This window comes from Culex pipiens, chromosome 2, assembly GCF_016801865.2.
Source record: "Culex pipiens pallens isolate TS chromosome 2, TS_CPP_V2, whole genome shotgun sequence".
In the NCBI taxonomy this organism is placed as follows: Eukaryota; Metazoa; Arthropoda; class Insecta; order Diptera; family Culicidae; genus Culex; species Culex pipiens.
The window spans coordinates 23,948,158-23,958,145 of NC_068938.1; positions in this window are offsets into that span (position 1 = coordinate 23,948,158).

Below are 9,988 nucleotides of genomic sequence, written 5' to 3' on the forward strand. Positions count from 1 at the left end.
GAATGAACGAAAGTCATCGAACTGTTCCTTCCCCCTTCGAAGCTAGTCTAAGTGCCTTACTCCCTCACCCGACGTGGATGTCGTGGCCTGAGTCGGTGTAGTTTTGCATGTTTTTATGTTGCACTTTCCATCCTGAGATTGCGTGGGAGTAGTTTGCTTTGTGGAGTGAATGAATTGATGACTCCAGATTGGGGAGAGCTTATTGGGTGGGATTTTTCGATGAGAAGAAGATCTTACTTTTTACTAAAAACAGACAAAAACTGTTTAAAATCTGTTGATGAATCATCAACTCCAGAACAACTTCAAAACAACTTCCCAAAACATGTCCCATTTCCCAAAATCGTTCATCTCAATCAACCTGCTGCTGCTGTCCACGAAGACAGCGCCAAACATGATTAATTGAATCAATCGAAATTCAAATCAAACCTGATTCGGCGTTGGACCACACACAGAGTCCGTCTCAACCCGTCCAGACGACGACACGATGACCGTGGAGCCGCTCTATCGGGAGCCGTTGATAGCGGGGTACGACGAACGAAACTAACTTTGCTGCAAACTCTTTCACAAAAATGTTTGAACAAGTCGTCGCGATGTCCTCCACTGCTGGTTGGGGCGATATTGGATGAGATGACAAGGAGCAAAAAAAATCTGGCATCGCTTGTGGTCACGTAAATCAGTGCATGTCAGTGGAGGAACCCTCGGGGGAGCAGTTGACAGTCAGTTTATTTGAATTCTAGAATTTTTTTCAAAGATAAACAGATTCAAAAATACAAAAAACCGTTTTTGTCTTTGTTTTTGTTTTTGTTTTTGTTTTTGTTTTTGTTTTTGTTTTTGTTTTTGTTTTTGTTTTTGTTTTTGTTTTTGTTTTTGTTTTTGTTTTTGTTTTTGTTTTTGTTTTTGTTTTTGTTTTTGTTTTTGTTTTTGTTTTTGTTTTTGTTTTTGTTTTTGTTTTTGTTTTTGTTTTTGTTTTTGTTTTTGTTTTTGTTTTTGTTTTTGTTTTTGTTTTTGTTTTTGTTTTTGTTTTTGTTTTTGTTTTTGTTTTTGTTTTTGTTTTTGTTTTTGTTTTTGTTTTTGTTTTGGTTTTTGTGTTTGTTTTTGTTTTTGTTTTTGTTTTTGTTTTTGTTTTTGTTTTTGTTTTTGTTTTTGTTTTTGTTTTTGTTTTTGTTTTTGTTTTTGTTTTTGTTTTTGTTTTTGTTTTTGTTTTTGTTTTTGTTTTTGTTTTTGTTTTTGTTTTTGTTTTTGTTTTTGTTTTTGTTTTTGTTTTTGTTTTTGTTTTTGTTTTTGTTTTTGTTTTTGTTTTTGTTTTTGTTTTTGTTTTGTTTTTGTTTTTGTTTTTGTTTTTGTTTTTGTTTTTGTTTTTGTTTTTGTTTTTGTTTTTGTTTTTGTTTTTGTTTTTGTTTTTGTTTTTGTTTTTGTTTTTGTTTTTGTTTTTGTTTTTGTTTTTGTTTTTGTTTTTGTTTTTGTTTTTGTTTTTGTTTTTGTTTTTGTTTTTGTTTTTGTTTTTGTTTTTGTTTTTGTTTTTGTTTTTGTTTTTGTTTTTGTTTTTGTTTTTGTTTTTGTTTTTGTTTTTGTTTTTGTTTTTGTTTTTGTTTTTGTTTTTGTTTGTTTTGTTTTTGTTTTTGTTTTTGTTTTTGTTTTTGTTTTTGTTTTTGTTTTTGTTTTTGTTTTTGTTTTTGTTTTTGTTTTTGTTTTTGTTTTTGTTTTTGTTTTTGTTTTTGTTTTTGTTTTTGTTTTTGTTTTTGTTTTTGTTTTTGTTTTTGTTTTTGTTTTTGTTTTTGTTTTGTTTTTGTTTTTGTTTTTGTTTTTGTTTTTGTTTTTGTTTTTGTTTTTGTTTTTGTTTTTGTTTTTGTTTTTGTTTTTGTTTTTGTTTTTGTTTTTGTTTTTGTTTTTGTTTTTGTTTTTGTTTTTGTTTTTGTTTTTGTTTTTGTTTTTGTTTTTGTTTTTGTTTTTGTTTTTGTTTTTGTTTTTGTTTTTGTTTTTGTTTTTGTTTTTGTTTTTGTTTTTGTTTTTGTTTTTGTTTTTGTTTTTGTTTTTGTTTTTGTTTTTGTTTTTGTTTTTGTTTTTGTTTTTGTTTTTGTTTTTGTTTTTGTTTTTGTTTTTGTTTTTGTTTTTGTTTTTGTTTTTTTTTTTGTTTTTGTTTTTGTTTTGTTTTTGTTTTTGTTTTTGTTTTTGTTTTTGTTTTTGTTTTTGTTTTTGTTTTTGTTTTTGTTTTTGTTTTTGTTTTTGTTTTTGTTTTTGTTTTTGTTTTTGTTTTTGTTTTTGTTTTTGTTTTTGTTTTGTTTTTGTTTTTGTTTTTGTTTTTGTTTTTGTTTTTGTTTTTGTTTTTGTTTTTGTTTTTGTTTTTGTTTTTGTTTTTGTTTTTGTTTTTGTTTTTGTTTTTGTTTTTGTTTTTGTTTTTGTTTTTGTTTTTGTTTTTGTTTTTGTTTTTGTTTTTGTTTTTGTTTTTGTTTTTGTTTTTGTTTTTGTTTTTGTTTTTGTTTTTGTTTTTGTTTTTGTTTTTGTTTTTGTTTTTGTTTTTGTTTTTGTTTTTGTTTTTGTTTTTGTTTTTGTTTTGTTTTTGTTTTGTTTTTGTTTTTGTTTTTGTTTTTGTTTTTGTTTTTGTTTTTGTTTTTGTTTTTGTTTTTGTTTTTGTTTTTGTTTTTGTTTTTGTTTTTGTTTTTGTTTTTGTTTTTGTTTTTGTTTTTGTTTTTGTTTTTGTTTTTGTTTTTGTTTTTGTTTTTGTTTTTGTTTTTGTTTTTGTTTTTGTTTTTGTTTTTGTTTTTGTTTTTGTTTTTGTTTTTGTTTTTGTTTTTGTTTTTGTTTTTGTTTTTGTTTTTGTTTTTGTTTTTGTTTTTGTTTTTGTTTTTGTTTTTGTTTTTGTTTTTGTTTTTGTTTTTGTTTTTGTTTTTGTTTTTGTTTTTGTTTTTGTTTTTGTTTTTGTTTTTGTTTTTGTTTTTGTTTTTGTTTTTGTTTTTGTTTTTGTTTTTGTTTTTGTTTTTGTTTTTGTTTTTGTTTTTGTTTTTGTTTTTGTTTTTGTTTTTGTTTTTGTTTTTGTTTTTGTTTTGTTTTTGTTTTTGTTTTTGTTTTTGTTTTTGTTTTTGTTTTTGTTTTTGTTTTTGTTTTTGTTTTTGTTTTTGTTTTTGTTTTTGTTTTTGTTTTTGTTTTTGTTTTTGTTTTTGTTTTTGTTTTTGTTTTTGTTTTTGTTTTTGTTTTTGTTTTTGTTTTTGTTTTTGTTTTTGTTTTTGTTTTTGTTTTTGTTTTTGTTTTTGTTTTTGTTTTTGTTTTTGTTTTTGTTTTTGTTTTTGTTTTTGTTTTTGTTTTTGTTTTTGTTTTTGTTTTTGTTTTTGTTTTTGTTTTTGTTTTTGTTTTTGTTTTTGTTTTTGTTTTTGTTTTTGTTTTTGTTTTTGTTTTTGTTTTTGTTTTTGTTTTTGTTTTTGTTTTTGTTTTTGTTTTTGTTTTTGTTTTTGTTTTTGTTTTTGTTTTTGTTTTTGTTTTTGTTTTTGTTTTTGTTTTTGTTTTTGTTTTTGTTTTTGTTCAAAATCAAAAGGCTAGCCCAGGGTTGACCAATTTTCGGTCACGCCAAAATAAAAAGTCACTCGCGGAACGAATGTGTTATCGCACCCCCTTCCGAATGCCACGACGACGACGACAACACCGTGTATTCCTAATTAAAATGACGAAGTGGATGAATTAATAATGTCTCGAGACTTGTCCGGGAGATTTGGCGCAACAAACCGTCGCTAGTGGTCCACACGGACCATGTTCTGATTGAGGCGAATTGATTTGGCGTCCAATCTCGGCTGCTTGTTCGCTGAAGAGCAAAAACTCCACACGGTCCTATGTCCATCGAGGCTGGTACAAGGACAGATACGGTTCCAACGGAGCGGGTCTTCACTTGACCGTCTCCACCGTCTCTCGAAAGCAGGTCGTTTTAATTAAATAAATAAGACGTTATGGTCCTTGTTGTTGTTGCTGTTGTTGTGGGGGTGCAAGACACAATCAAAGCGTGAGATTTCAACGGGTGAACAAGTGCCGAACCCCGGGCAAGGCCACACGAGGATGGGATGCACGAGATCACTTTCCAGGCCACGACGACAAGCCTGATTGGATCGAGGGACGCTGGACGGAATGGATGCACCTGAGAAACTTTGCATGACTTGCGGACTTGGAGGGGGGACTTGGGAATTCTGGAGCAGGTTCCCTTTCACGAAGCGAGGCGTTAATGAGTGCTACAAGGAAAATCGAATCGTGCTAATTAGGTGCAGGTCGTCCCTGAGTTGTTTGGATGCCAGGGTGGTTGTCTCATGAAATATTCATTGGACCAGTGCCAAAATGAGTGCAGGTTGTTCAACAGAGAACATGGTTGAACAAGTGGAACGAGAATCAAGCTGAAATTTTACAGAATGCACAATTTTTATTATTATTATTTTCTTTTACAATAAGTCCAAATATCATAAATTAGCATCTTTCAATATTTTTAACTTTTCCATTCACCATTCATAACTTGAATTCGAATTACAAATTCATTCAAATCCAGCCCACCTGATCAAATCCAACTAAACCAAAACGAAAAAAAAACTGAATCAAATCTCCAAAAGAGCAGCTTAACAGCTCTCGCACACGCGCGGCTCATTAAAAATTCATTATGAAATTAATATCGCGAGCTTCGGCGTCGGCCCGTTTCCCCCACCTCCGCGTAGGCGATAGGTGATCATTAAATAGCTGATAATTATTAACAGGTTTCTTGTTTCTCTCAAATAAGGCCACAAGTTGGTCGCTGGAGGAGGTTGGAAATCAATCACTTTGGCCCCAGGCCCCGTGGATCTTCATCCTGGTGTGTCCCCCCTACTCCTCCCCAACCCCTCTCAGAGGAGATGAACGCGGTCACAACAAATTGGGCATAATCGTGTCCCATGTTTATGGGTTTTATCTGATGAAAACGTAAATTGTTAATTTCTTTTTTCGCTGGGGTTATGTTTTTGGGGGCCTCCGGGCGTCGTCGTCGTCAAGTTGGCGAAAATCGAATAAAAAGCTTCGGCTCCGGTTCTTCTTCGGCACGACTTGTTTTACTTTCCAACCAGCAGAGAAAGGGTGAAAGAAGATATTTTGATTAATGAATCTTTATTGTAATCGATATTTTGGCTCATTTTTTGTTCCCTGACCCAGCGGACTCGGGGACTACTCCTTTTTTGGGGCTGCTGGCTGCAAGTGTGATATCTTAATTGGGCATCGTACGCAAATGAGCTTTAATTGCTGGCCTTTGAGGCGAAGTTTCAACGCGGTCAGGTACGCGGAAAATTGAAATCGGATCCGATGTATCAGCTAATTAAGTCATAATTGGTGGCGAGAGCACGGCCTGGCGTAGAAGAAATTGAGTCTCAAACCTTCAGGATCTGAGTGGGTAGGTGTCATTTTATGGGGGTGGGGTGTGATTGCGAATCGCGCAGCACTAAACTTTACTGGTTTGAATTTCGACTTGTGAGATTTGATAGGAGCTTTCACCCGCGCAGACGTCATCAGGAGCGACTACGTAAGTACGGAAGTTGAGAAGCTTGGGAAAATTTCGTGAGATATTGTTGATTGCTGGATAGTTTTTAAATTAAACTGCCGTGAAATGATTATCAATAAAAGTTCAACGAAATATTTGAATTTTAATTTCATTTTCTAAATTTCTTTAAAAAAATGTGGTAGTTAGAAATAACTTTTAACTTCAAATGAAATTTTTAATGTTTTTTTTATCGATTGTAAATTATTTTAAATGCATTGTAAAATGTCAATTTATGAATTTTATCCCTAACCAAAACTTTGTAATCTTAACATCAGATGAATGTTCGGCTTGCAGTCGTTGTAAGCAGCTGAAACACTTATTTGTGTACTTTAAAAACCTTTGGAATCAGGCATGAAATTTTAAATTAATTTTTACCCCTTTACTCATATTTGACCAGCGCCGAAGGACAAAAACTTTAAGTTGAATTGATAACAGCCTTGTTTAGTTGGAAAATGACATAATGGAACAAAATTTCGTCGAAATGAGGTAGGGTAGAGTAGTCATCAATGAGACACGGGGAACAATGATAAAATGGCTCTCACAAGACGTAGTTTTAAACAATCTGGCTCATATTTGGGGGAAAGGCGTGTCTACTAGATACACGTCTGCCTTAAAAGTGACTTTGGTTATGGACGCTCCCTTGCAAAGTTATTCATACATGTTTGATTCTGGGGTGCAAAAGTAAATTTTGACTAAAAATTACATTTTCGCTCATAGGCTACCATTAACTTAAAAACTAATATTTCTCCAAATTTCTTTCGTCATTTTACAGGGCATGAGTTGGGCTACAATGTCCTTTTATTAGGTTTGACCAAAAATTAGAATATACCCAGAATCCAGAGCTGTCTCATTGTTCCCCACTCTTTTCAGCCCATGGGGAACAATGAGACACTTTGATTTTTCTTCAATAAACTTTCCAAAATCTATGGAAATCTTTCAAAACATGAATTGGAAGTGATTTTTGGCATATTTATTGAGTTTGAACTTCATTTAACCAAAAATATAAAGTTATTTCGTAAAATATATGGATTTTACGAAATTTAAATACTTTTTAGTATAACTTTTATTAATTAAATTTTCATGTTGACAAAATTGTTCGAAAATGTACAAAGCAAGTCTCCTGCAATGGAACAATATAAAAACATGATGTTTTACTAAAAAAGTATTGATTTTTGAAGAGTGTCTCATTGTTCCCCAGCTGTCTCATTGTTCCTGCCAAATGCGTCTACAATGAGACAGTTGAATAACTCTGGCTGTAGACGTCAGATCGATCTCATATTTTTGTCAATGTTAGAACACATTAAAAGAAAGAAAATGCAACAACAAGCTCATTAAAACATGCTGATGAAAAAAATACAAAAATCGTTGAAAGTTGAAAACCAAAAGTGTCTCATTGATGACTACCCTACCCTACACATGAAAAAACCTGAATCGTTGGCTACAAAAGATTAAACATAGCTCTAAAAATATTCTGAACAATATTTAAAAAAAAATCTCCATTTTTAACAAAGATTGAAGGGCAACCAATATAAAAGTTTTCATGAATATTTTTCCTCCATTAATGATTTTTTTAGAAGATTTGAAAACGTTTAAAATTTTCCACGATCCATATATTTTTTGAATGGACATAGGTCCATGGGGCAGGGTTGGTATACTGAAAAAAACGTGCCCACGTGGTTTATGGATAGTCCCTTACCATGGTTTCAACATTTCACTGAAAAAGTGTTGTACAATTCATTGTACATCAGTACAGATATTTCACAAAGCTAATTTCATAAAATCTAAGAAAAGGAGAGCATTTCTCTCAGATTTAAGACATCCGATTTTTTTTGTATTTTTAAATCCGACTGAAACTTTTTTGGTGCCTTCGGTATGCCCAAAGAAGCCATTTTGCATCATTAGTTTGTCCATATAATTTCCATACAAATTTGGCAGCTGGCCATACAACAATGATGCAAGAAAATTCAAAAATCGGTATCTTTTGAAGGATTTTTTTGATCGATTTGGTGTATTCAACAAAGTTGTAGGTATGGATACGGACTACACTGGAAAAAAATGATACCGAAGGCACCAAAAAAGTTTCAGGCGGATTCAAAAATAAAAATATATTTTTTTTTTTTTATCAAAATTTTACTAACTTTATTTTTTTTAATATGCTCGAAGTGATTGTCGATGCAGGGATTTATATTTTAAATTGTTTTCACTGGATTGCACTTTTAATTTATCTAAGAAAAATTAAGATCCTTGGAAAAAATGTGTACTCTGATTTTTCTAATCAATATTGAAGGGGGTGACGTAAACTTTGAAAATATTTGCAATGGCCTTACCTCGATAAAAAAAATCTTTCAAAGTTTTTCTGAAAATTTGAAATGGCTCAATTAAAATACAGTTAAATGTGAAAATTTTAATCAAAGAAATTTGGATACATCTCAACTTGAATTCAAATTCTTCTGTTAAAATAGTTTTTCTTAGTTGTTTTGAACTATCTCTAGGTTGAAATACAACACACAATGTTTCAAAACAATAAAAAAATCTTTAGACAATATGAAAAATGAAATTGGAAAATATATTTTAGATAAATTTAGAATTGTTTTTAGATATTGATTTAAAAAAAATCGTTAGGATTCTGATTCCAAATTCATTCCAATTTTTGTTGTGATTAGAGGATGACGATTCTCGAGATTTTCAATTTCCCGGGAATCGAGAGTTGAACTTGGCAATCCCGGGACCCGAGAGTTTTTTACTACGCCAACAGTGTCAAAAATTTAAAATGAAAAGTAATAAATTTGTTTCTTTTAAATGAATTCAGTAACTGTTAATTCATACTAATTCTATGAAACGTTAATTTAAGCAGCCTCATTGTTTTGAGGAACTATATAAAACTTTTGATTTTTTTTTCTGAATCTGCAAAAAAACAAAATCGTTTCTTGAGTTTTTTAAGACTCAAAATTCTAGTTTCGCACTGAGTGATTTTTCAAAAGGTTCACAAACTTGTTATTAGATTTTAAAGAAAATAACTAATATAGCTTCCCATTATGGGAATTTTGCAATATGATAAACAACGACTCAAAACAACAAATTAAATTGTTTTTTTTGTAATTTTCAAGTTCAACATTAAAAATTCATTGAAGAAATATTTACAGTTAGGCCGATGCAAATATTTAAAAAAGCTTTTGTCCCTCGGCCCTGGCCGAGGTCAAGGGGGGGGGGCAAAAAATTAAAAAAAAATAAATAACAAGCCATAGTCTTCACATTTAAATGAAAAAAGTGTTTTAAAATGCATTTTACACTAGTTCAGTTGTTTTGCAATCATTAGTTTTCAAAAAATCTAAGATCTGACAAAAAAAAATTGTATCGAAAAAAACAATTTTGCATCGAAAATTTTCAAAAAATCTTGAGATTTTTTAATAAACCCAAACATGCTTAAAATGATTTAAAACGCAGAAGAATGTATTTTTATTTGATTTCAGCTGGTTGCACTTGAATTTTCATTGAAATTTTGAAGTTTATTGTAAAAATAATTTTTGCCCCCTGATTTTTCGGGCCAATTTTGAAGGGGGGGGGGGGGGGGGGTGACAAAAACTTTTACAAATATTTGTACCAGCCTTATCAGGAAAACCCAAATGTTCACAAAAAACTAGATTGGATTGCTATGCTCAAGAGAAGATAAATAGAACTTCACTTGAAAAAGCTTTTACCTTTTAAAAATAATTAGAAAAAATAATATTTGAAAATAAAACATTTGATTTCATATCTGGGGTGTAACTGCAAAATAATGTTTAAGGTAAATTTTGGGGCCACCTTTTCTTGGCTTCTCAAGATTATAGTTATTGGAATTTTTGACAAGTTAACTTTTACACTTTCTGAATAAGAAGATTAAAGAAACATTGGTTTATTCGAACTTGAATATCGAACATTGGACATTCAGTGTTCTGAACAATTTTGATTTTTTCAAATATTTTTCTGATTAGTTTATATAATTTGCTTCGATATTTATAAGTTTAAATTTCACGGGAGTCTCGACCGAATTTCCCGGGAATCGAGAGCTCCAAAAATGGTCAATTTCCCGGGTAATTTTTCCCGGGAATTCCCGCTCGTCACCCTCTAGTTGTGATCGTAATTTTATTTGGCACGTTTGGACTGCAGTCAAGAACACAAAAGTGAAATTCTTGCCTTCAAAGATTCATACACAGAGCTATAAGCCATCGAAAATCAACTTTAAAAAGCTAACTTTATCATAATAAAATGACATATTCGAAATTATGTATCAAAAATCTACTTCTGGAAAAATTACTTTTCCATGAAAATAAGTAGTTTGGAAATTTACTTGGCTCCATCAGATCCATGGGAGTAACAATTATTCATTGTTGTGCTTTGCATCAATCTGAAAAATATGTTTAGCTTTGTTTTAAAATGTCTCTCTTATTTATTTATTTCACGAAACAAATAGTGACTTGAACC